This window comes from Schistocerca gregaria, chromosome 5 (genome assembly GCF_023897955.1).
Source record: "Schistocerca gregaria isolate iqSchGreg1 chromosome 5, iqSchGreg1.2, whole genome shotgun sequence".
Classification (NCBI taxonomy): Eukaryota; Metazoa; Arthropoda; class Insecta; order Orthoptera; family Acrididae; genus Schistocerca; species Schistocerca gregaria.
In genome coordinates this window covers 406,566,083-406,593,013 of record NC_064924.1, presented here as the reverse complement: position 1 = coordinate 406,593,013, position 26,931 = coordinate 406,566,083, and the positions used below count along the sequence as shown (strand labels likewise).

At 43.3% G+C, this 26,931-nt stretch overlaps 1 protein-coding gene and 1 non-coding gene across 5 annotated transcripts in view; one reads left to right on the top strand and one right to left on the bottom strand.

Moving 5' to 3' along the window:
* Nucleotides 1–26,931, bottom strand: part of LOC126272409 (forkhead box protein B2-like) — a 637,167-nt gene that overhangs the window by 245,059 nt on the left and 365,177 nt on the right. The window lies entirely within an intron of this gene.
* On the top strand, nucleotides 8,711–8,785 carry Trnas-cga (transfer RNA serine (anticodon CGA)). Its single transcript has one exon. It is a non-coding gene; the product is annotated as a tRNA-Ser (tRNA).

Here is a 26,931-nt window from a genome sequence, read left to right as displayed (position 1 = left end):
TGCCACATAACAGAACCAGGAGTCAGTGTGGGAGCTTTATGGAAATGCTCTACAGACCCGTGTAGCAGAAGGTACAAATGGAATTCTGAGAGTGTATATTCCAAGAAGACTTGGGCAGCGTATTGTTTTTCCCACATATGTCTCAGAAATGACCATGCTCAGTAATCATAGAAATTGAACCGCGTTAGGAGGGCTAGCGAAAGACATTCTTCTCACATATCATTAATAGCGGAACATGAAATTGGAGTAATGATAGCACTAACAGGAGTGCTCTCGGTCAGTAACCGTAAGCTGACTTACGTATTACAGATCTCCTTCTTCAACTGCTTCACCTTCCTTGTTTCGCTAAGTTGTCAGCATTGTTTCATCAGTTTTGACAACGTTAGTGGCCGGCGCCCTTCCTACTGCCAATTGCCTGGAATAGATGTAAGTTCAGAAAGACTGACAGCCAGTTCCCTTTTCCATCCTTCCCGCAAACCAAGCCTAGGCCACATCTGAAGTGAGCTCATGTTAGACCTGGCGACAGACGCTGAGCTTCTTTTAAACAGTAACCCTTGCAGCATGTTGCCTAACAAATGGTTCAGATGGCTCTGAGCACTATAGGACTTAACTTCTGAGGTCATCAGTCCCCTGGAACTTAGAACTACTGATACCTAACTAACTTAAGGATATCACAAACATCAATGCCCGAGGCAGGATTCGAACCTGCGGCAGTAGCGGTCGCGCGGTTCCAGACTGTAGCGCCTAGAACCGCCTGGTCATTCCGGCCGGCCTGTTTAACAACTAAGCTGTATAAAAGAGCATCACTGTTGCTGGTAATAACTAGATTAAAATCCACAACAGCATCCACTTTCGATGAAAGTGTGAGACGATCCTGTCCTTCATGGGTGATTCATTTTAGATTACGTGGATCTCAGTGGACCCACCCATTTTGATTTGCGTATGTAACTTCATTCTTACACCTTGATATCAGGATTTTTCTCGAACAAACGTAGAGTAATTAATTGTTTTATGCATATCGTGAATATAAATGCGTAAGCCACCCAGTTTGATATGAAAGTGCTAATCAGTCAAACAAATCGTGCATCATTTCGCCTACCGATTAAGGAAACGTTCTGTCTAGTGTCGCCCGGTACAAATGTCTCGCAAACATGCCACAGACAGACGCAGGTCTGGTGAGATATCTCCTTCAAGGGTGAACTGCAATTAATAAGGTGTCGTCCAATAAATCTCACAGTGGCACTAAATTTTCTCATGACAATAATTTTATCGTCGTTCCACCTTAATTAAACTGTGAAAGATACTCCCAGGTATTTGAAGGCTGAGACTCGTTCCAGTATTTTGTCCCTGATTATGTTGTCACTTGATATTCGGTGTATTCGCATATTTACCAGCGATGCATTACTGCTGCAAGCACACTACTCACAATTTGTAACAATTTTCTGAGAAGATGACCTAGTTGTGTACCAACGCGTCATCCACAAATCGCAGTCGGAGCAACACAATTTTTCTAGTGGAGGTATTTTGTTCATTATTTCCCATAGCTTAAGGGAGAGTGATTCACATACTTGCATAAAAACTTGCATTGCAATGGATACAATGTTACGCGAATATTCGATGAGTTAAATGAAGCAGAGTTAATAAATTTACAATTGTAATTACACAAAGAAATCTCAATAGCAACTCAATCATTATTATTTAAGTACTACTATTGTTTTTATACTCTTAGTGCATTCCACTATTCTGTGGACCACCTGTTCCCAATAGAGGCCAAAGTCAACATAGTAAAGAACTTCGAAATTCATGCACACTTGCAAAGTGTTTGGACGAGTTAAGATACGACAATACCGTAACACGTCAAGGCGAATGTCCCCCTGAGTACACAACCATCATCGGCTTTTCTGATAACTCCTTGTTATTCCAATCATAGTTCGACATACCACAATTCATTATTGTTCTTATTAATTTCTGGGTATTATATTTGCAAGTAATATCATGCCTTCGGATGGGAGCGGCAAATAAATGAAATAAAATACAACAATATTAATTCAGGATCAAGAACGAAGAGCGTGGATTAAAAAGACTTTAAGATACACATGCAGTCTTTCTTCCCTTCTGTTCAGTCTGTACAAGAAAGCAGCAATGACAGAAGTTAAAGAATTGTTCAAGGATGGAATTACAGTTCTTGGTAAAATGATATCAATAGAAAGATTCGCCGATAACGTGGTTACCATCAGTGAAAGTGAAGAAAAATTACGCGACCTTTTGAATGGAATGAGCTATCAAATATAGAGGTCGTAAAACTTTTTTATTACCATCCAACGCTGACATTATGGGGTGGCATCTCGGGTCGCATATGTACCGATCTTCTTATTGATTAGTAATCTACATAAATTAATATGTTATTAGCCCCCAGCAGACTTGCTGTAATAGGAGCTCTCTAAAGTGACTACCAGCCTCACAGTACTGTTAGAAGGCGGCCCCATTCAAAACGCTTTGTGTCAACCGTTCTCTGTTCTAGAATGCTGCCATCCCCACAGAGGCCAAACCAGTGAGACTGTAATTGCCTGTTGAAGTGTTGTCGTGTTGTGTGAGCAGATGATCAACTGATTAATAACTATAATTCGGTTTGTAATTAAATGCATTATGCAACGTACGACACGATCACTTATATTTCCTAAATGTTTTGAACAACGTTTTTCTTCTATTCATTGCGTTTTACTACAGCAGGCTTAATTTAATTTCATATTCTATGCTACGTATGAGTACCACACTTGAAGATGACCGTCTCTATAATGCACCTTCACGATTCCATGTTACTTGCGTTTGAAATGTGCACCGTAACAGCTGATCGGTAGAGGCACACAGGGCCCTAAGTTGTCACAGTGAAAGATAAACAATGAAACATCTACTCTCACATCTCTAATTCCATAATGGCCACTCTACTTACCCAGATGCCCCTGAGGTAAGTCGCCATCTGAGCGCAGAGCCGAATAAGCAAACATTAATTAAAATTAAGAGCATTTTCAAAAAATGGTTCAAATGGCTCTGAGCACTATGGGACTTAACTTCTGAGGTCATCAGTCCCCTAGAACGTAGAACTACTTAAACCTAACTAACCTCAGGACATCACACACATCCACGCCCGAGGCAGGATTCGAACCTGCGACCGTAGCGATCGCGCGGTTCCACATTGTAGTGCCTAGAACTGCTCGGCCACATCGGCCGGCTACGCACATTCTAAAATACCAATGTCTCTGCAAGTATTTCTTTTTGTTACTGATTGTGAGAAAGAAAATTATGTTCTTAAGAAGGTCTTAATGTTAGCTGACGTTCTTGGTTTCAGCTGTTAATTGCTGGATGCATAGTGTCATAAATTACAGACGAGAACCGCGGGCACCACGAATATTCGACTCGATCCGTTTGCGGCCCGCGGGTCGTAGTTTCATGACCACTGGTCTAATGAGTAGAGAATGTCGATTGAGAATAAGCTGAATGTAGATGAAAGTAATCATGAGCGACAGAAATGCGATTAGCGACAAAATTAATATCAAAACTGGGGACCATGAGGTAGAGCAAGTGAAGAAATTATGTTACTTTGGAAGCGAAATAACCCATGTCGGACGAGGCAAAGAGGACATAAAAAATCAGTCTAACTTAGGCAAAGAGGGCATTCCTGACCGAAAACGTTTACTAGCATCGAACATAGGCCTGTAATTGAGGAATAAGGTTCTGAGAATGTGTATATGTAAGTTAGAATTGTATGCTAGAGTATCATGATTTATGGGTAGCAGGTAAAGAAGAAAATCAAAGTGTTTGAGATGTGGTGCTACAGGTGAATGTTGAAACTAAAGCGGACTGGTAAGATAAAAAATGATGATGTTCTTCGTGGCATTGGTGAAGAAAGGAAAGTATGGGAAGAAGAGATACGATTATAAGACATGTGCTGAGACATCAGGAAGTAACTGCCATGACACTAGTGGGAGATATAGAGGATAAAAGCTATAGGGTAAGACAGGGACTGGAATGAATCCTACAAGTAATTGTGAAATTAGGGTGCAAGTGGTACCCTGTGATGAACATGAAGCAAAGAAAGAAGTGCTATTAGAAAGGCATACGAGTATTTCGTCGCATGAGACAATGACCTGAAGCAGGATCTACAGAGGATTCGATACGCGTCAGCTTCTTTACACTACATGTTGGCATTTCCATGCCTCTATTGCCTCCGGATAGGCTGCGTAACGGTGAGTGAGTGTTCTTGACCCAACAGGAAGCCAAAGAAATCAACTGTTACCCGAAGGTAGATTACTAGCATTACGCGAACATTACTTCACGGTGGTTAAAGTGGAAAATACTGTGCACGTTCGAGTAAGATATTGCCCCGTCGTTTCGAGGTTAATAAGCAACGGGGAATGTGCGACAGAATTAAAATAAACAATTCGAGACAGGGCTCGAGCTGCCGCAGGGAAGTCAAAATTCAAATCGACCGTCTCCGTCACGAGCGATTACGTTTCAGACGACGCTGAACGCGCCGTGCTGGAGGTGAGCAATTACGGACCAGTTAATCAGAGTCTCGTTGCGAGGCGGTAATGCAGCGCCATCAAGGGCCCGGCGGAACGAATGCGAACGCCTAATGTGTGTCGTACTGGGCGGCGCCCTGTCAAATCGATTCCCGCTGTTTCCATTCGATCTCATGTTGCTCCTCTGCTCCTTGAAGACATCGTAGCGGTTAACGTGGAGACCTGCGAGCCGCGACCTAGCGAACGCCAATCTGGGATACAGGGTGAACCGCTATGGTTGATTCCGTTCATTGTCTGCGAGACCAGAGTACAGTTGTTAGAGTGCAACATTCAGGAAATAAATATGAAATAAGAGGTAGTTCTCAATACTGGCGAAGTGCATCTAGAAATCTGGGTATCATCAGGGGCCTCTGTTGAATTTGACAATTATAAGAGGGGCATTGAATAAACAGTGCAACCCTTTTTTTTCTGAAAGTAGGTTCGTTTTATACAAAATTCCAACACTCCATATTATTCTCCACACTGTTGACTACAAAACCCCGTTTTTTTTTTTTTTTTACATAACCTCCGTTCAATGCGATAGCGTTTCGCTATCTTGCTGGCGGACCTGTATGCCCACTTGGTACCACTATACTGGGCGGCAACGAAGAGAGAGTCTTGCTGCAGCAGTACCTTCCTATTAACCACGTACTACTTCCCGCGAAATGCATCTTTCACTGGGCCAAACAGATGGAAGACGGAAGGTGCGAGATTCGAACTGTATAGTGGATGAGGAAGAACAGTTCAATGAAGTTTTGTGGGATCGTCTCGGATGCGGAGGTTTGTATAAGACCTTGAGTTGTCATGTAGAAGGAGAAGTTGGTTTGTATTTAGAGAGTGTCCGCACGTTCCAATGTTGCATGAGTCACAGCTGTGTGCGGCCGGCCGGCACGCGTGAGAACACATAGTTTTGTGCGATCTTGTTGCGTCGATGGCAGATGTCTCGACTAACGACCATACGTGCTTTTGTTCACTGCTAGTTCTCCGTAAACTTTCTGCAAGCGCCTATGAGTATCTGCGATGCTCTGATTTTCTGCCGAAAGAAGGGCAATGACAGCTCTCTGCTTGGAACTCACCTTCATTACAGACGCCATTTTGAAGGATATCTATCGGAACTTCATGAAAATATAGGGGTTGAAGCATGAATATTGTGCGATGTCCCACAACAGTTCAGCATTTTGTATAATCGAAACTGACCGAAAAAAGTGTTGCATTACTTATTGATCATCCCTCGTACAGACAATGCGATAAAAAACCAATTTCAGAAAGAGTGACACTACTGGGAATTAAAATTGGAGCACCATGAAGAGTGCAACCAACAAACCTCAAGTTATCGTGAAATTTACTGGATGCTGAGATAGGCCAAAATTGATTACAATTTCAGTGCAGCCACACAAGCAGGAGAAACGCCGTCTACATTCAGTACATAAGAAAACATTATGGGGCGCTTTTCTCGTTCAGAATTCACATTTCAGTGTTGGTTGTTTTTGAGAAAACTGGTTTATGTCTCCAGTAAACAGGAGAAACGTATACAGACACACACTGGAATACAATAGCGCCAGGATCGTGATCAATATAGACCATGGTTTATCACTACGCGATGCTGCTCGTAGCAACACTTACGATCCGACGACTGTCACACGTATGGACTCGATGGGTTCAGGAGGGCCATACTCAACGCGGTACAGTAAACGGTGGCACGTGAGAAGCGCCCGAGAGGGCACTCAAATGGTGTACACCGCGCTGTGCTGGATCGTATACCCGTAGTTCGACGCACGAAATAGGCTTGCTGCAGTAACACAGGTTTGCCTGTAGAGAGAGCGACGATTTCTGGAGCCGGCCGGAGTGGCCGTACGGTTCTAGGCGCTACAGTCTGGAACCGAGCGACCGCTACGGTCGCAGGTTCGAATCCTGCCTCGGGCATGGATGTGTGTGATGTCCTTGGTTAGTTAGGCTTACTTAGTTCTAAGTTTTAGGCGACTGATGACCTCAGAAGTTAAGTCGCATAGTGCTCAGAGCCATTTGAACTATTTCTGGAGCTTCATGGAGTGTGAGCATGGCTATCGTTTTTGCAGCAGGGAGAGATACGAGCACATTGGCGTGCCCACCAGCAGCACTGGATACAGAAGTGTTCTGCGTACAGCTTCACGATGGACTTGCCCCTATCTGACGCTATCGTTGTGTAAGAAGAGAGTCAATGAGATTCTGGAAGGTACCGACAGCGATTTGAAGCCAAGCCGGCTCCAATGACGTGGCCAGCTGCGCTAATTTTCTCGGTTGACGAATAATGGTAAAAACAGCTCAATCGAGGTGGTCGCCCAGATTCGGGATTACGTTTAAATCCTGGGAGTCGAGGCCCTGTGGAATACGATAAACTCGCCCTGGTGCTCTGAGAACCACGCAGGTACACTGTGAGCTGTGTGACACGTTACATCGTCTTACTGGTAGGTGCCATCTTGCTGAGGGGAAATAAACTGCATATGAGGTTAGACATGGTCCACAAGGATTGATTCAGACTTCTATTGATCCGTTATGCTTTCCAGAATGAGTAGATCACACGAGGAATGCCGCGAAGACATGCCCCAGACAATAACGCCCCGAAACTATTGCAGGGTGCGCTTTCAGACGTTTTACGACGTACACGCCAATGGCCGTCGTTGTGACGGAGCCTAGAATTTGCTCCATGTTAAAGGGCCTCCTGCCGACACTCAGTGGACTAACGGTTGCGACATTGGCGTGCTAATTCCAGTCCTTGTCGCTGATGAACAGCAGTCAGCGTGGGTGCATAAACCAGGTGCACGCTGCGGAAATCCAGCAACGTTCGCTAATCGACCGTTGAGGGGAGACCGCTAGTAGCTCCTTGGTTCATCTGGGCGGACAGTTGCTCAATAGTTGCTGTGCACAGCTCCTTAGCCGTCGTCCTTCCCTGCCAAGTATGGCCCGTGTTGCACCACATGGAATGATCATATAAAGTTGATCGTCGGTAAAGCAGATGCCAGACTGAGATTCATTGGAAGAATCATAAGGAAATGCAATCCGACAACAAAGGAAGTAGGTTACAGTACGCTTGTTCGCCCACTGCTTGAATACTGCTCAGCAGTGTGGGATCCGCACCAGATAGGGTTGATAGAAGAGATAGAGAAGATCCAACGAAGAGCAGCGCGCTTCGTTACAGGATCATTTAGTAATCGCGAAAGCGTTACGGAGATTATAGATAAACTCCAGTGGAAGACTCTGCAGGAGAGGCGCTCAGTAGCTTTTGTTAAAGTTTCGAGAACATACCTTCACCGAAGAGTCAAGCAGTATATTGCTCCCTCCTACGTATATCTCGCGAAGAGACCATGAGGATGAAATCAGAGAGATTAGAGCCCACACAGAAGCATACCGACAATCCTTCTTTCCACGTACAATACGAGACTTGAATAGAAGAAAGAACCGATAGAGGTACTCAGGGTACCCTCCGCCACACACCGTCAGGTGGCTTGCGGAGTATGGATGTAGATGTAGATGTAGATGTAGATCCCACAGAGGTCTATACGGTAAAAGGTAGGTGTTTTTTCTGGCTTTTGACAGTGTTCGCATTAATGTCATTGGACGGTACATTACTAAACGGTCAAATTATTTCTATGATATCGCTATAGAAGAAGCGATCAAGGTATAAGTATCTGACAACACCCGCAATAAAGACGGCGGTCTGCAGCTAAGAACAGGTTAGTCGTCGAAAGGATGAAGGGAGCGAGGCGCTCTTGCAACTAAAACATTACCTTATATGTCGCTCGAGTGGGCACCAGTGTCGTCAGACAGTAGCTCGGCTTAAGGACAGCAGCAGCAACCTCACTACAGTCACCACTTGGCAATTGTCGAGTATCACTCGACCTTAAGCTAGTGAATTTTAAATCCCTTCATGCTGCTGGAATCTCGAGAAAATTATGTCAGTTTACTTAAGTTTCTTTGAAATTAAAACTGTACATGAAACTTACTGGCAGATTAAAAGTCTGTGCCGGACCGAGACTCGAACTCGGGACCTTTGCCTTTCGCGGCGAAGTGCTCTACCGACTGAGCTACCGAAGCACGACTCACGTCCCGACCTTACAGCAGGTAGGAGACGAGTTACTGGCGGAAATACGGCTGTGAGGAGCGGACTTGAGTCGTGCTTGGGTAGCTCAGTTGATAGAGCACTTGCCCTCGAAAGGCAAAGGTCCCGAGTTCGAGTCTCGGTCCAGCACACAGTTTTAATCTGCCAGGAAGTTTCATATCTGCGCACACTCCGCTGCAGAGCGAAAATCTCATTCTTAAAACTGTACACTTGAATAATTCTCGTTGCTTTATGCACGCTTCCAATTTAGGCTCAAACTTGTTGACAATACACCCACCAAAGATTTTAACGTAGAAACAGGGAATGAGTCCTCGTTAACTGAAAGTTCTGAACCACACGGTCGTCAAGATCAATAAGAGAATCAACGTTGACATTACATGACGTTTTTAAGGGGAACAATAATTGCATCAAATGATGAAGGAAAGCGAGCTGGCGGCGTGCTATTGTGCAGAGAGGTTCGAGCTAGAGATGCATCAGTGTTTGTATATGTAAGCGTGTTTGTGTGTGAGTGTGTGTGTATGTGTGTCTGTGTGTGTGTAGCGGCGCAGCCACAGCTGGTGCGGCAGGCGAAAGCGCAGGCCTCGTTGGCGCGCAAAACGCCCAATTACGGAATTGTAATTAAATTCGCCGCAGCAAATTAATGGGCGCCGTAATGGCCGGCGGCCGGGCCTAATGGCTTGTGACTCGTTTCGGAATGTGTAATGGTGGCCCGCGCCGACCACAAAACGAGCTCGTGGCGAGAGAAGGCACCGGCGCCTGCGCACCATTGTTCTCGTTAACTCCTTACGGCACCGCGACAAGTACTCGTCTGCAAACCTGTGGCATCGGCCCGACGCACTGTCGCATTCTCACGCCCCAAGCCCGAGTCATTCGAGTCACGTTGGTCGTAACGAATTGGCGTAGTTTAATTGACAGTACTCGTTGGCGTCCGCAGGGAGGGGAGGGGGGCGGGGGCAAGAGGGGACCCTTGCCCCATACCCTCCGCCTCTCCCATGGAATTTGCAGTACAGAGTTCCTATCCATAGAGTGAATCAAATGCGTCACTTACAAAATTTAGCTCTAACGGTAACACATTTATAGCGAAAATAGCAATTTTAGTGCCCTACCGCTCGATTAGTCGCATCCCGCCTCCCCCCGCACTGGAAATATATGTAAGAACTTCCATGGCACGGGGTTCGCATCACACCTCATATTTAATTTGTCCATCCGACCGAATCAAAACATACAAGCCATTCTTATCGCTTTAAATTTTAAAGTGCATTCTACTGTGGGTAGTAGTCTCGCGCTACAGTCGCAGGTTCGAACCCTGCCTTGGGCATGGATGTGTGTGATATCATTAGATTAGTTAGGTTTAAGTAGTTCTAAGTTCTAGGGGACTGATGACCTCAGAAGTGAAGTCCCATAGTGCTCAGAGCTATTTGAACCATTTTTTGGTAGTCTCGTCACGGAACAACGAATAAAAACAAAGCGATCAGTATGGTTGTTTATATTACGTAACTTAGATCTTTATAGCACACAATTCGTCCATATTCCCTGTAAAAAGGATGCCGCACTTTGTGTGCAGTTCGAAAGCGTCGACTGCACGCCGACCAACGTAGCGCCGCGAAACGGCACCAACAAGGTGCTGACCCGCGCTATAATGCAAAGAGCGGGCAACGCAACACCTCCAGGAAGCCAGGATTCAGCACCCCCTGTCAACGCCGACTTAATTACCACCCGCCGCTGGTCGGGCCCAGTTCGGTCGTGGACTTCGAGAGTACCAGTACTAACAGGAAGACGACACTTATCCCGCGATCTGGGAGTACTGACAGTGTGGAAAAGTAATTGCAAGAAGGGGGCACAGGAAATACATCAAGCCACCTCAGAACGAGAAGGTAAGTTATATTTATTTCCTCTTTAGAAATAAAATTTTAGTGTCGTCGTATTGTTCCCACTGTAGAGTCTTCTATTATAGGAAGGAAAGAAGGGGATGTTGTCTCGGTCTAAGACGCTGCAGTCACGGACTGTGCCGCTGGTCCCAGCGAAGGTTCGAGTACTCCCTCGGGCATGGGTGTGTGTGAGATTGTCCTTAGGATAATTTAGGTTAAGTAGTGTGTAAGCTTAGGGACTGATGACCTTAGCGGTTAAGATTTCACACACATTTGAACATTTTTTGGATGTTGTCTGGTGGTCAGTATCCTCTATCTTCAACACAACTACACACATAAATTAACAGGGTTCTTTATTTACCAGAACAGAAAGCTACTTATCTTTAAGTTAGTCCATGATTGGTGGTACAAGCTCTTCTGCAGTAGTCTACGTTAGCCTCACTGCTAGTGAAGTGCAAGTCCCGCTATAAACATTGCATCTCGTAGCCGGTGATATGAACTCACAGATGCCATCTAGAATAGTGACTCCATCTGTGACTGCAACTGAATGTGACTTGGTGACTGTCTGCGACTGACTGGCACCTCCAGTCCGCGGCGGCGATCTAAATACTGGTTATTGAGAGGGCGTTGGCGGCGCGTAGCTTGCGAGGCCGTTCAAAAAAATGGTTCAAATGGTTCTGAGCATTATGGGACTTTACTGCTGTGGTCATGAGTGCCCTAGAACTTAGAACTACTTAAACCTAACTAACCGAAGGACAGCACACACATCCATGCTCGAGGCAGGATTCGAACCTGCTACCATATCGGTCGTGCGGTTCCAGACTGTAGCACCTAGAACCGCTCGGCCACTCTGGCCGGCTTGCGAGGCCATCTTTGGCCTCTCTCCTGATAAGCCCACTTGATTCAGCGCCTATTGTCAATCTTGTCGAAACCTCTTTGCCGACTGGAGTGCTGGCTACAGCTTACGCCAGCACAAAAGTGTTCTATTAATCTGTAAGTGTTATGTATAGATCATTCCTGCCACCGGCCATCGCAACTTCTCTCATTCCTTTTTTGTGTCCATGCTGACTCCCACAGTAGCTGACACAACAGTTTGTTTCCCCTTTATCCTACGGGACCTGTTTCCTTATTTGGTTTTGAAATCACGAAATCCCGCATAAGACAGCAATAATTCGTAACTGGATTTTAGTGTGAAGCGCCGTTGTGTGGGTCTCTTTCAGAACTACGACGCTAGAAGCAAGATTAGTGAAAATTATGTTTCAAAATGCGATGTTGACAGCTATGTCTCTGTAATTAACACACGAAGGGACTTCAGTCATCAAAACACCACGAGCAAGGCCATTTGAACTGTGGACGAAAGTCGGAAATTCTACGAACTGGCAATGTGGCCATTTACCATGAAGAATTTTGTTGACAGTGACAACGACCACGGACGGCTACACATTCATCTAAATATGTTACACATTATAATGGCGAGCCAGGGAATTATTACTGAATGCTGCACTGAACTTTGAAGTGACACAGGTACATGACACTATTTTTCAACGTAGACACCAAGTTTGTAAACAACGGTCGGAACGTTCTACCAATCACTCAGTTCCGGAACGACTGAAATATTCTCCTTGGTCACATAGACATACGAAAACCACTGTGTCAACCTCTTCGTCGTTTGCAGACTCTGTCATTGCTACGAGTCAGTCCCTCAACTAACTGCACGTTGTTATCTTTGCTCTATGTCAATGGTCTTCCTTCCCAATCAACATCATCCAGGTCTGTGTGGTCTTCGTGAAATTGCTGGCACTATTTCAGTACGGCTTGACGTGACACTGCATTTGGTACATATGCCACTAGAATTTCACTGTGAGTCTGCGTGCGATTTAGACGTTTTGCCACATGAATCCTACAGTCCCAGGTACTTCAACTTTGGAGCGCTTTTCCAGTTGCCGCGGCCGTTCCGCTCGCTCTCTGTGATGAACCTGTTGCCAGTACCGCAGCAGAACAGTCTTTGCAGATAACATAGAACATCTACTCTCTTCAAACAATGCGTCACTACTGTAGCACAATGGTCTAAGCGTGGATCTTGATGTGTAACTTACTTTTTGAAGCGCTCTCGTACCTACGAAAAGAAACTGTACATCGCTACTGTGGACTTTATCACAGGTCACCTGAATGAAAACGGAAATACAATGTCTTCAAACTGTTCCTGAAATATTTGAGGTGTACAGGTTTTTGAATAACCCTGTATTTTATTTAACATTTTTTCTTCAAATGATATTTTATGAAATTTTCGACGCAGGTTAAATTGATAAACGTTTTTGGATATTGTAATGTGAACATGTATACACTATAGTGATGTGTTTCTATTTTAGAACGGTCAGGAAACGTGAAACTGGGTGTAAAATACAAGCAATCCACCTCGCAGCTGTCGGTGAGAGTAACCACTATCTCTTCTCTCTCTCTCTCTCTCTCTCTCTCTCTCACTCTCTATCTCTCTCTTTTTCCCTCGCCTTGTCCGAGTAAGGAGTAAGCTGCTAAACCTTGCATCCGCTCTCAATGAATATGTATATCCACTGAAGAGCCAAAGCCACTGGTACACCTGCCTAATGTAGCGTACGGCCATCGCAAACACACTGGAGTGCCGCACCACGGCGTGGCATGGACTTGCCTAATTCCTGAAGTAGTGCTGGAGGGAACTGACACCATAAATCCTGCATGGCTGTCCATAAATCCTTAAGAGTGAAGATCTATTCTGAACAGCACGTTGCTAAAAATCCCAGATATTCTCAATAATGTTCATGTCTGGGCAGTTTGTTGGCCAGCAGAAGTGTTTAAACTCAGAAGAGTGTTCCTGGAACCACTCTATAGGAATTCTGGACGTGTGGGGTCCCGCACTGCCCTGCCGGAATTGCCCAAGTCCGTCAGAATGCACAATGGACATGAATGGATGCACATAATCAGACAGGATGCTTACGTACGTGCCACCTGACAGAGTCGTATCTAGACGTATCCAGGGGTCCCATTTCACTCCAACTGCACACGCCTCATACCATTACAGAGCCTCCACCAGCTTGAACAATCCCCTGCTGACATGCAGGGTCTATGGATTCAGGAGGTTGTCTCCATACCCGTACACGTCCATCCGCTGGGTACAATTTGAAACAAGACTCCTCAGAGCAGGGTACATGTTTCCAGTGATCAACAGTTCAATGTCGGTGTTAACGGACCCAGGCGAGACGTAAGGCTCTATGCCGTGCAGACATCAAGAGTACACGATTGGGCCTTCGGCTCTGAAAGCCCATATCGATGATGTTTCGTTGAATGGTTCGCACCCTGACACTTGTTGATGGCCCAGTACTCAAATTTGCAGCAACTGGCTGAAGGGTTGCACTTCCGCCACATTGAAGGATTATCTTCAGTTGTCGTTGGTTCCTTTCTTGCAGGAACTTTCTCTGCCGCAGCGATGTTGGAGACTTGATGCTTTCCGGATTCCTGATGTTCACGGTACACTCGTGAAATGATCGTACGGGAAAATCCCCACTCCATCGCTACCTCGGAGTGCGCCGACTATAACACCATGTTCAAACTCACTTAGTTCTTGTAAACTGGCCGTTATAGTAACAGTAAGCGATCTAACAACTGCGACAGACACTTGTTGTCATATACAGGGGTTGCCGACCTAAGCGCCGTATTCTGCCTGCTTACATATCTCTATGCTTGAATGAGCGTGGCTATACCAATTTCTTTGGCGCTTCAGTGTAAGTTTTTAAGAAATTAAAGTGTAGTTATATTAGTAGCTTTCTCTGACTGTTTCAAAGGCTAAAGACCAATTTCACTGTTGGTAACAGTGGGAAAAACTGATATTTCTCATATAATTTTTGGTTTTATTGATGATGCTTGAGCGGGGAGTGGCCGCACGGTTTGACGCGACATGTCACGGACTGCGCGGCCCCTCCCGCCATAGATTCGAGTCCTCGTTCGGGCTTGGGTGTATGTGTTGTTCTTAGCATAAGTTAGCTTAAATAACGTGTAAGTCTAGGGCCGATGACCGCAGCAGTTTGGTCCCTTAGGAACCCATACACATTTGAAAATTTGATGATGCTTGCGATGCATAGTTTTGTGAGTTTCAAACAATAGTGAAGTAGGAGTTTCAGCTCCTGATGATAAAATAAGTAATGTGGGTTACGTGATGTATTGTGTGGCGGAGAATGTTTGACAATGAAGTAGAGTGGTGTCATCGCAAAGAAAACCTAAACCTAGGTGTTTGGAAGGGACATTGAGGTGAATTCTGGAAAGCTTTAGTGGCCAGGTAATGGGAGGTTATTAGTGTTTTTTCAGGCAGTTTCCCTTCTAGGCTGATTGTATTTTCCCAGTTTCCTGTTAATTAAAAGAAGTTTGTTTCCTTGAGCCTATCTAATCATTCCATTTCACATCCCAACAAATCATTACACTCAGACATTTGTATGAGCTCAGAGATTTCAACTGTGCCCCTCTGATTTTGTATGGAGGATACTTAGTTATTTTGGGTTGTGAAAAGCACAGATTTATGGTACTGAACTTTTAAAGTAATTGCTCGTCTGTGCACCGTTTCAAAATTTTATCAATATGTGACTGAATATGTGTGCGGATTTTTTGGGACAGTATTTTATTATTATTATTATCATTATTATTAAAGACGCATAATGAGCGCAAAAGCAGAGGTTACAGCATGGAGACGGACCCTCATAGCCTAAAGGTTAAGATGAGTGTTCGCGATAAGTAGGAAGAGGAAGTCCTGCTTCGAGAGCAGACGGGCATAAATTTCGAGTTAGCATTACATATTCATTACGTTTCAGGTTCAGCAAACCTGAACGGTTTGCACTGACATCATCTTTATTCATTTTATTCCAATAGAGCCATCCATTTTATTTCGTTGAGTTCATAACAGTTACAGCAGTGATCCTTGATGAAGTTTTTAATAGAGCCTCTTACAAAGGACTTGTTGTCCAGTTCCTTGTTCGTGATTTAGACCTGTACGACTGATCACGAATTATGGCTCGTTTCGCTTCTACCTGGCTAAACAGTTTAGTTTTACGTTAATTACGTGAATATATTCCCTAGTGCCACTACCGCCTGTAACGACGATGAGTTCGTAATTCGTCCCCACTGCGTTTAACAGTTTAGTAGTGCTGTTTCACTGACTTCCCCGTGACTGCGAGCATGTATTATTATTTCAGGCGAGAGTGAAACTTTAGTTAATAGTAGGCTTGCTGTTCTACAGTAAGTAGTTCGGCCTCCACAAAAATTTATACCCGAGTATTAATCTGGGGAATTTTGAAACATCCCCTTAGAAAAATTGTACAAGACTGTGCTTAAACTGACACACAATATTTTTAGCGCAACGGAATCTCACTTTCAATAATCCCTACAAAAGAATGGCCCTGACTAACATTAAACTATACCTTTCACAAATCACTTACCTCACAAAAATCTTCGTTACTCAAGCTACTGCAATACAGCGAGCGCCACTACTGCCAGCTAAATAAAAGATTCACACTACTGAAGGCACTAACTACTGATAGGCATAGTTAGCAAATGAAAGATTTTGATAGAGAAAAAACAATGTATTTACCTTAATATTGTTCAAAAGTCATTTTATATATATCAGTTCATGACATCCAGTCTTACAAAGTTACTGTCTCTGTCCAGATTTTCGCTCTCACAACTCCGCCATCTCTCTCCCCACATCCACCACTGCTGGCGGCTCACCTCCAACTGCGCTGTTAACAGCCAACTGCCCAACACCACAATGGCAGACAACAGTGCAAACTAGCCACAGACTGCACACAGCACAGCCAGTGATTTTCATCCAGAGCGCTTCGTGGTGTTACCATTAAAAAAACCTAAACAGCCTACTTACAATTTTAGTCTTCAGTTAATTGGACGAGATGGTTATAAAGGATGAGTTAAATGTCACGTGTCGGATGCAGTTGGAACTTCGTAATTTAATTGTTGTCTGCGTTTCGGAAGTGTTGATCCTGAGAAGCCATTTACTGGTTGCATCAGAAAATAAGCTGGTAGTAATATAGTTATAGCGTTATTGCGGTCTCTGGACGCAGAAAACAGAACTACAACAACAGTGCTGTCGACGTAGTGTAAGGTGAGGATGGGAAGAAGAACTGAAGCATACTGCAGTGGAGAAACAGCAGAGATTTGTGCACGCTTGAACTGGGATGGAAAATGCGAGAATTGATACTATTTATAGTTATTTGGGATTAGGTAAAAATTGTATATTAAGAGAAAAAAATCTGTTGTAAAGGCACGCATCTGAAGTTCTAGAGGCTGATCATGCACTATCTGGTCAAAAGTATCCAAACACCCCTATGTAATGCGGAACTGGCCACCAGACGTCAAGAGAGGTGGACCTACTGGTATAAGAGGAAACGTGGCGTAGCCAATTTCGTTGTCAGTAGAGAACCAGTAGCAGCAGAATGAGTCAGTCAGGAGCGGTTAGTGATTTCGAAGGCGTACTGATCATTGGTTGCCACCTAAATAACAAATCTGCCCAGGTCGACAGTTGGTGATGTGACTGTCAAGTGGAAACACGAAGGAACAACCACACATAAACCAAAGCCCGGCGTCATGCTTGGGCGGATAACGACCGTCGAGAATTGCGGCAGGTGGTTGTGAAAAATCACATGAAACCAGCACAAAGAATGGCTCTTAATTTTCAAAGTGCTGTCAGCAGTCCAGCCAGCATAATGACTGTGCTTAGAGAGTAAAAAATTATGGGGAACAATAGTTGAGCAGCTCCTCAAAAGGCACACATGTCTCTGTTCAGCCTAACTGACGCTTCTGGTTTAGTAAACAGCGATGCCACTCGACAGTGGATGACTAGAAACGAGTTATTTGACGTGAAAAATCACGCTACGTCCTGTGGCAACCCGATGGAAAGGTTTGGATAGGGCGAATGGCAGTGTAACGTTACCAAACGTCATGTGTAAAACACACTGTGAATTACGGAGGTGGTGGTGTAACCTCCCAACAGTAAAAATATGTATGTCATTCACATTCAGTGTAACCTCCCAATAATAATGTGACTAACCTCCTAATAAAAAAAGTGTGATTCATATGTAACCTTTCAATAACTGACTGTGAATTTTAACGGGTAATTTTGGACGTCAGCAGTGCTACGTCATGGCCCTGAAAGACCATACTGAATAAATTGAAAATTCTTACCTCTATGAAGTCGCCGGATAACGCACATATATATATGCTCCTATACGAATTTTTTCTGGCACAGCCCAGTGCAATGCTGGCCGCTAAATTTGTCATGTATAGAAAGAAACAGCTGATTTTTCTTTACGATAATCGGGATGACCATGGATTGCAGAAATTAGTAAATTCTTTAATTTCAGCTGAATTATTGCCAAAAAGTTACTTTTATAAAAAAGATTGTTATTAAAAAAATTTAAAAAAAACTACATGGGACTTGATATAACAGTAGTACAAATTTAGTTGTAACAAACTACTTATGCGCGTGGCCGCTTTTACCTTATACTACATTGATCAGGCACCGCCATCGGCTCCCACGACCAGCCCCGCCAACTGCATACACCCGACTGCTAGCTATTACTTACTCCTTCTAACACTGCTCTTACTGCAGCCAACACTGCTCTCTGGTCTGAGATTCTCTTATAGCTTACATATCGCAGGCAGCGCGTAAGCAATCCATCGAAATTACATCTGCTCGAGTGCGCTAGCAATAAATTCCTTCGCAGTGGCTAGCACACTGGACTCGCATTCGGTAGGATGACGGTTCAGTCCCGCGTCCGGCCATCCTGATTTAGGTTTTCCGTGATTTCCCTAAATCTCACCAGGCAAATGCCGGGATAGTTCCTTTGAAAGGGCACGGTCGACTTCCTTCCCAGTCCTTCCCTCATTTAAAGAGACTGATGACGTAGCTGTTTGGCCTCTTCCCCCAAACAACCCAACCCAATAAATTCCTTAGTCATGGACCTCTTACAGTGGTTGTACGGTATGGGGGTGTTTTCAGTGGTCAGTCTGTGGCTCCTTACAGTGGTTTTGGAAACGATACACGCAAAAGGATTTGAACACGTTTTACAACTGTGTGTACTTTGAACAGTAGTGCAACAGTTAGGAGAGATGACTGTTGGTATTAGCAGTCAGCATAACAGTGCACCCTGTCATAAAGCAGTATCTGTGAGGCAATGTTTTGTGGGCAATAACATTCCTAAGATGAACTGGAATGCAAAGCGTCCTGACCAGAACTCAATGAAACACCGCACCATACCCTCGTGTCCAACTTTAGGACTTTCTCTCGCTACGCTTTGTAATGGTTATGTTCGACATCAACTACACCAATTTCATGTTACTTTTTCACTAATTATGCTTTATGTGACATCTGTGTCACTATGTTCTTTGTTTGAAACCCTATGTAAATTTTTCACGTTTTATGAGAATTAATGAATGCATGTAATTTTAAAAATGGCTTTCTTTTAAAATGGTAATATGTTAAAATAGAATTTGTAGAACTGGTCAGGCATAGCGCAGGTGGATTTGTACTTAACTCAAACCTGTGGGAAGTTCGTCCGCTACGAAACAAGATAGGTGGGAATGGAAAAAATGGATTTGCCGACAGAAGTGATAGGACTTCGTGGCACGGAACAGACAGTGGCGAGCACGCAAACTGTTCGAGTCTCATATGCTGAAGGAGGCAAGGAAAACAGCAAGTTCCAACAATAATGCCTCGGATGTGCAAGATGACTGCCTAATTATTCATGACAGTTATTGGTTTGCAGCGAATCGTAAAAATCAGGTGTCAAGAATATAATTGTCAGAGATACTTCAAGAGCCATGATTACTTTCGCTGCTTTTACTTAGCTACGACAGATCACCACATCCAACACTTCCATCTCAAGTAAAAGTTTGGTATTGTATTTGTTTGAATGCACCAATTACTTGGCTTCAGTCAGATGTAATAAGCACTTTATTTAATCCCTGGCTATTTTCTATTGAAAGGATGACTTTCCTAGTGACACGCTTTATCGGAGTCTCCTTTAGTACTGAAAAGGACAGTATTTACTGCTTTAATAAGTGTTCATTAAGTTTTGTGTACTCTGCATAGGTGAATAGTTAAAGTTTTGCAAAAGTATAGATCCTGAGAAGAGAACTTCATTCTTGACAGAGTCTTAGTTCAGTACTAAGAGTAACTGAATCAAATAATGATTCTAAAAATTATTACAGATTAGTTTATTTTAAGGATCAACAAGATGAACACCTGCTTCACAGTTGTTTAAAAGTGCTTTTCCATAGTATTTGTGTTTATATGTGTATCTTTATTAAGAGTTGCTAGAAGTAATTTTTCGCACCCCAGGCAACCGATAGAACTGTTTCTGCGTCCCCATATTGATTGATGATATTAATTAATGCTGGGACAGTATTAAAGTCATTATTACAGTGAAAATGTTTATGAGGTGCAGCGACCATTTTAATACATTTTCTATTCTTTAGACATTCCACAACCCATTCAGACGATGATAGAGCCAGGGCACCATTGTTTCACTTATGTTCTGCTCAATGCAAAGAAGGGTATGCTCCCAGAGAAAAGATACAATAAGATACAGTAATCATGTAAATTAACACAACAATTTAAAGATAATTTTCATGCCAGTGTTTTTCCATAGCTAAGTGGTCTCATGTCCAAATTTGATGTCCTTCTTCCTCATTACCTAATTTGATATAATGAATCCTTGATTTGAATACGGAAAGTATATGTTTGTGAGAGATTGTTTATTGCCGGAACATTTTAAACCTAAATCTGTACTGTTTAAGATCAGCTATTTTCCCAGTACTTGCTAGATTGTCCTACTGTTTCTTGTACTACTTTCAAAATAGGTTTCAGTGCCAAGTAAAGCCATGTGCACTAGTTAATTATCTTAATGAACAGTGTAACCACTTGGTATCAGTTTGCCTAATTCTGCTGGTGATCATTTTCTTTTACTGAATTACAATTTCCAGAATGAAACTTTCAATCTTCATCGAAGCGTGCGCTGATACAAAACGTACTGGCAGAGTAAAACAGTGTGCCGGACCGAAATTCGAACTCGGGACATTTGGCTTTCGCCTACAAGTGCTATGTCGACTAAAGTACTCTACACGTCCTCCAATACACACTTGAGACAGTACCTTCTAAAGCACACAGAAGCTCTCCTGCGAAACTTGCAGCCATGCCTTCGCAATATCCATTCTTCCAGGAGTGCTACTTCTGCAATTTTTGCAGGAGAGCTTTTGTGAAGTTTGGGCGGTAGGAGACGAGGTAAAGCTGAAGTAAAGGTGTGAAGTCGAGTGGTGAGTGTTTCTTTGGTATCTCATTTGGTAGAGCCCGCGAAAGGCAAAGGTAACGACTTACAGTTTCGGTCTGCGCACAGTTTTAATCTTCCAGGAAGTTTTTAGTTACAGTTTGCTTTCCAATTTCAATAACTCGACTTGATTCCCGCTAGCTCAATTACCGCTCCCTATCGTAATCTTTTGGGTAAACATACTTACTTCGGTACCCCCAATATTAGTGCATGATCACGGTCAAAAGTAATTCCTTTCATAGGAGTAATATTATCGATAAACTGCTCATTTAGTAATAGACGTTAGTGTTAGAGGCTTTTGAGGAAAAGACGGATGTTATTCCTCCACAGAGATTCAGATACCTGTTTGAAATTATCCCTGCAGAGGTCAAGCCGTCATAATAGCGGAAGGTGGACACACCCCACATTAACGTCCACTAAGAGGTGTCCAGATACTTTTGATCAGATAGTGTATGATGCTGCCATTTGGTTTTACGGTCAAGAGACACAATGACGGCAAAATTGACGGTACGAAGACAATACAGGAGGTTGGTAATACAGGAGGTGGATAAAATAGCTATTGTAGCAGATGGAAGTAAACTGTTATCTTCAACAGTCTATGCTTACGGCTCTTTGAAAATGTTAAATTCGAAAACCTTGAAACCTTGATAGACAGACTTTGTGCTGAGAACGATGGGTTAATAGGATGAGGTATAGCTGGGCGGGGGGTTGATAGGTATGAGGAAGAGTGGGTTACAAGAGGCACAGAACAATACACTCAGTCGTGGATCACAATGTAAAGAGTGCCAAAGATTTCTTGGGGGGAGGGAGGAGAATGACGGCATTCTTCAACATTTCTACATGTAATTTAATAGTAACCAGAAGCAGTTAGTTTTCTATAAAGTTCTTGTTTCATCCTTTTGCAGACCGTGTCTAATAGTGTAGTTTGATACGACAGTATGCCATCTTAGGCAATTTACCACACTTAAAACACTTTATAATGGCACTTTGAAGCCTAAATCATGATTGTGTAAGTGTAAATGTAACACTGTAAATAAACAAGTCTGCTGGCCTCGTCGCCGTGTTTTGTAAAAGCCTCATCGCTACTGCTATGGAGAACGAGTTGCCACCTTTGTTACTGGAGGCCGAGTTTGTGAGTTCGTGAAAGTGCTTCTGGTACAGTACAAAGCTGACAATTTCTCCCTGCCACTATTACACAGATGTGATCTCGTGTACTTGGAATGTTTCACGGGTTATCGTCGAGTTGATGCTGCCCAATATATCAGTATTATGAGCAATATTATGGCCCCATTAGTATGAAAACTACATACTGAGCGAGTAATCTGTTTCCAGTAAGAACAGGAGAGGAGAACGGAGGTTCTACTACAACCAACAGTTTAGTAAAAAAGTGACATAAATGAGTTAGAAACGTTTACTTAGCTTTCTAGCCTGCCGTTGTGACCGAGCGGTTCTAGGCGCTTCAGTCTGGAACCGCGCGACCGCTACTGTCGCAGGTTCGAATCCTGCCTCGGGCATGGATGTGTGTGATGTCCTTAGGTTAGTTAGGTTTAAGTAGTTCTAAGTTCCAGGGGACTGATGACCCCAGATGTTAAGTCCCATAGTGCTCAGCACCTTTTGAACCATTTTTTTTAGCTTTTTGACTTGTCGAACAATTTATTCTGCAACGCTGCATGCAATATAACACAAAAAAGGCCCTCAATGGCTAAGAGCAAACAATCTTAGGTAAACTTCACAGTACATAGCAAACGCAATTTATAACAACTTTCTGTTCACTTCTAAGAGTTTACTAAAAGACGTTCCCTGTCTAAATCAGCCCTGGACGATGATCTATAACCAAGTGGGGAGAGTTGCCCTTCTGTCTTCCGAGTAGGCTTCAGTCCTTTGTCGTCCGGTCACAGACGGACTGTACACGGCCGGCAACTGGCCGAGGCGAAGTCGATACCTTCATCCTCAGCGCCGCGTGTGGCGCTGGTGGAACTCACGCATGTAGCGAGTCTCTACGGCACTGCCACCAGCTCGCATCTTTACGGCTGCACTAGCTGTATCTTGTTCGAACGGCACAGCATGTTAAATTACAAACTTTCGAAAAGGTTCGAAATCATGTTTAAAATCTGTTCGAAGTCGCTAAGGACACTCATTATCAAAACCTGGACAACTATAGACTGTATAATCTGCGCTCCGATTTAAACAAAAGCTGGTTCTCCGCGTATTTCAGTGACGTCATATTTCATGAATTACGTGGCGTACGACATCACTTTGTAGCTACATTTACTGGTATGTGTGGATACTGCCTGCAAAATGTTTTGCGAATACAACTAATAGTAAAGAGCTAAAAATCAGTCCTGCCAGATGCTTAATTACTACCGCACGAACAGATAAAATGTACTAGACAATAAAAAAATTTCTTATCGTAATTTTGTGAGGGACGTCGACGAGAAAACTTTTCGTAAATTTGAAATTATGTGTAAAGTTAGTTCCAGATCACTAAGTGCTCCCATGCTCAGATACTGGGTGAATATAGACCGGGTAAACTGCACGCCATGAGTAATGCTACCTCAAAATATATAGACAGTTTCTAACCGTAATAATTGTCTTACTGTGTTAAACATTTAACATAAGATTATATCTCTTCATGAGAAGATTGTGACAGCATTTAAAGTTTTTAAATTCGGTCTATAGTTACGTAAAATATTGAAATCAATATTTTGTTGCTCCCATTGCCCCCAAGAAACCGTTAGATAGGCAATCTGAAAGTTTTGCATAGCTGGTGGTTTACTACACTACTGGCCATTAAAATTGCTACACCAAGAAGAAATGCAGATGATAAACGGGTATCCATTGGACGAATATATTATACTAAAACTGACATGTGATTACCTTTTCACGCAATTTGAGTGCATAGATCCTGAGAAATCAGTATCCAGAACAACCACCTCTGGCCGTAATAACGGCCTTCATATGGCTTGGCATTGAGTCAAACAGAGCTTGGATGGCGTGTACGGGTACAGCTGTCCATGCAGGTTCAACATGATACCACAGTTCATCAAGAGTAGTGACTGGCGTATTGTGACAAGCCAGTTGCTCGGCCACCATTGACCAGACGTTTCCAGTTGGTGAGAGATCTGCAGAATGTGCTGGCCAGGACAGCAGCCGAATACTTTCTGTATACAGAAAGCCCCTGCAACATGCGGTCGTGCATTATCCTGCTGAAATGTAGGGTTTCGCAGGGATCGAATGAAGGGTAGAGCCACGGGTCGTAACACATCTGAAATGTAACGTCCACTGTTCAAAGTGCCGTCAATCCGAACAAAAGGTGACCGAGACGTGTAACCAATGGCACCCCATACCGTCACGCCGGGTGATACGCCAGTATGGCGATGACGAATACACGCTTCCAATGTGCGTTCACCGCGATGTCGCCAAACACGGATGCGACCATCATGATGCTGGGAACAGAACCTGGATTCATCCGAAAAAAAGACACTTTGCCATTTCTGCACCCAGGTTCGTCGTTGAGTACACCATCGCAGGCGCTCCTGTCTGTGGTACAACGTCAAGTGTAAACGCAGCCACGGTCTCCCAGCTGATACTCCATGCTGCTGCAAACGTTGTCGAACTGTTCGTGCAGATGGTTGTTGTCTTGCAAACGTCCTGCCGGCCTTTTGGCCGAGCGGTTCTAGCCGCTTCAGTCCGGATCTGCGCGACTTCTATGGTCGCAGGTTCGAATCCAGCCTCGGGCATGGATGTGTGTGATGTCCTTAGGTTTAAGTAGTTCTAAGTCTAGGGGACTGATGACCTCAGAGGTTAAGTTTCATAGTGCTCAGAGCCATTTGAACCAATTTTTGCAAACGTCCCCATGTGTTGACTCAGGGGTCGAGACGTGACTACACGATCCGTTACAGTGTAAGTAGGCTGTTTAGGTTTTTATATTGGTAACGCCACTTAGCGCTCTGTATGAAAATCACTGGCTGTGGTGTGTGCAGTCTGTGGCTAGTTTGCATTGTTGTCTGCCATTGTAGTGTTGGGCAGCTGGATGTTAACAACGCGTAGCGTTGCGCAGTTGGAGGTGAGCCGCCAGCAGTGGTGGATGTGGGTAGAGAAATGGCGGAGTTTTGGAAGTTGTAAGAATGCATGTCATGAACTGCTGTATACATTATGACTATTAAGGTAAATACATTGTTTGTTCTCTATTAAAATCTTTAATTTGCTAATTATGCCTATCAGTAGTTAGTGCCTTCCATAGTTTGAATCTTTTATTTAGCTGGCAGCAGTGGCGCTCGCGGTATTGCAGTAGTTCGAGTACCGAAGATTTTTGTGAGGTAAGTGATTTGTGAAAGATATAGGTCAAATTTAGTCAGGGCCATCCTCTTGTAGGGATTACTGAAAATCAGATTGCGTTGAGCTAAAAAAAATATTGTGTGTCAGTTATGCACAGTCTTGTATAATTGTTCAAAGGGGACTTTTCATATGTCGACCCTTAGCCGAGGATACCTCACTGGAATCTTTTGATTTTTTCTTGTAGTTTGTGTAATTAGTGTAGCTATTGTTTATTGCTAGCGCGTAATTGTAGAGAGAATCTCCTTTGTAATTGCAGTCTTTCATTGTTGTACAGTAAAACAGTTGTGGCATGCATGTAGATTTGTACCAAGTATTTCGCAGCTGCGCTTGCAATAAACTAGTTATTATTTCAATGCTATGTTAATGTGTTCTCTTATTTTGGCTTTTAAAATTGTACTTCTCTGTGTTGTCGTGTGATATATTGTGACGATAATGGCGTGTGATAAACGTAATACTAGGCTCCAAAGTAAACTGAGAAATGACAGTGAAGACGAAAGCAGTGTGTTAGCGCAGCCGAGTAATGAATTAACTAATGTTCAAAGTAGTAATTTGTTAATTGTGAATAGGGAAATGGAGCGAGCTGCAAATAATGGTGTAGGCAGTGAAACAATTAGTGAACAGGGAAGCATTATCGGTCAATCGGTCGGCAACAGCTTGCCTCAGGAATCCGAAATGACAGGACACAATCGTGCAAATACTGTAGATTCAGGTTTTGCGTCCTCGGCGTTTTCTCAAATAACTCAAGACACATTTTCTGCTTTTCAAAATGCGAATATTGCCGGTTCAAATGCATTGCCGAATAGCACTGAGGAACATGTTTCAGACACCAGTGCATTGTTATTACAGTTAATGCAACAAATGGGACAAAAGCTTCAAAAGTTAAACACAATGAAACAAAATCTTCAGACGTTAGACACAATGGAACAACACCATAGACAAACACAGCAACAGTTAGACACAATGGAACAAATTCTTTGGAAGTTAGACACCACACTTGAACAAACTCGTGAAGATTTAAATACTGAGTTACATAACATTGAATCGAAATGTCACAAAGTTTGTAATGACGTAAAAACACAAATTTGTGAGCATTTTCAACCTATTTTTTCGCGGCATGAAAATGCTTTACAGAATCACGAAGCAGCCATTAAAGAACTGCAAACTATTGTTCGTGAAAATCACGACACCTTGCAAGCTACAGTTGACTCAGTTGCATCTACCGATTCGGTTACACAACTTGCAAAAACTGAGGAAAAAGTTAAAGGACACAATAGATTCGATTTCAACACAAATAGATACTCTGAAACAAGGTTCAGAAAAACACACTGAGTAAATGTGTTCACTATCGGATACAGTAGCCGAACTTTCGGATCAGTTCACTAACTTATCTGCAAAGGTAGATGATGATCTGAATGACACAAGACCCGTAGCCTTCACTGACACAGAAGGGTATGAACAAATTAGAAAATTCAAACAAAATCAAAATCAAATCAATACATAGTACAAAAGAGATACCCGGGAAGTAAAAGATCAGTTGATGCCGGGAATACAAAAATTACATATTTCAGAGAGCACTCGGGCTCCGACACGGGAAGAGGGACTTAGGAATATACGAAAAAGCCATAAAATAATAACACAGGGCATTTCGGAAATTATGAAAGAAATTGGCAAGGCGCATTGAATTTTGAGATGGAACCGCCGAAACGACGTAA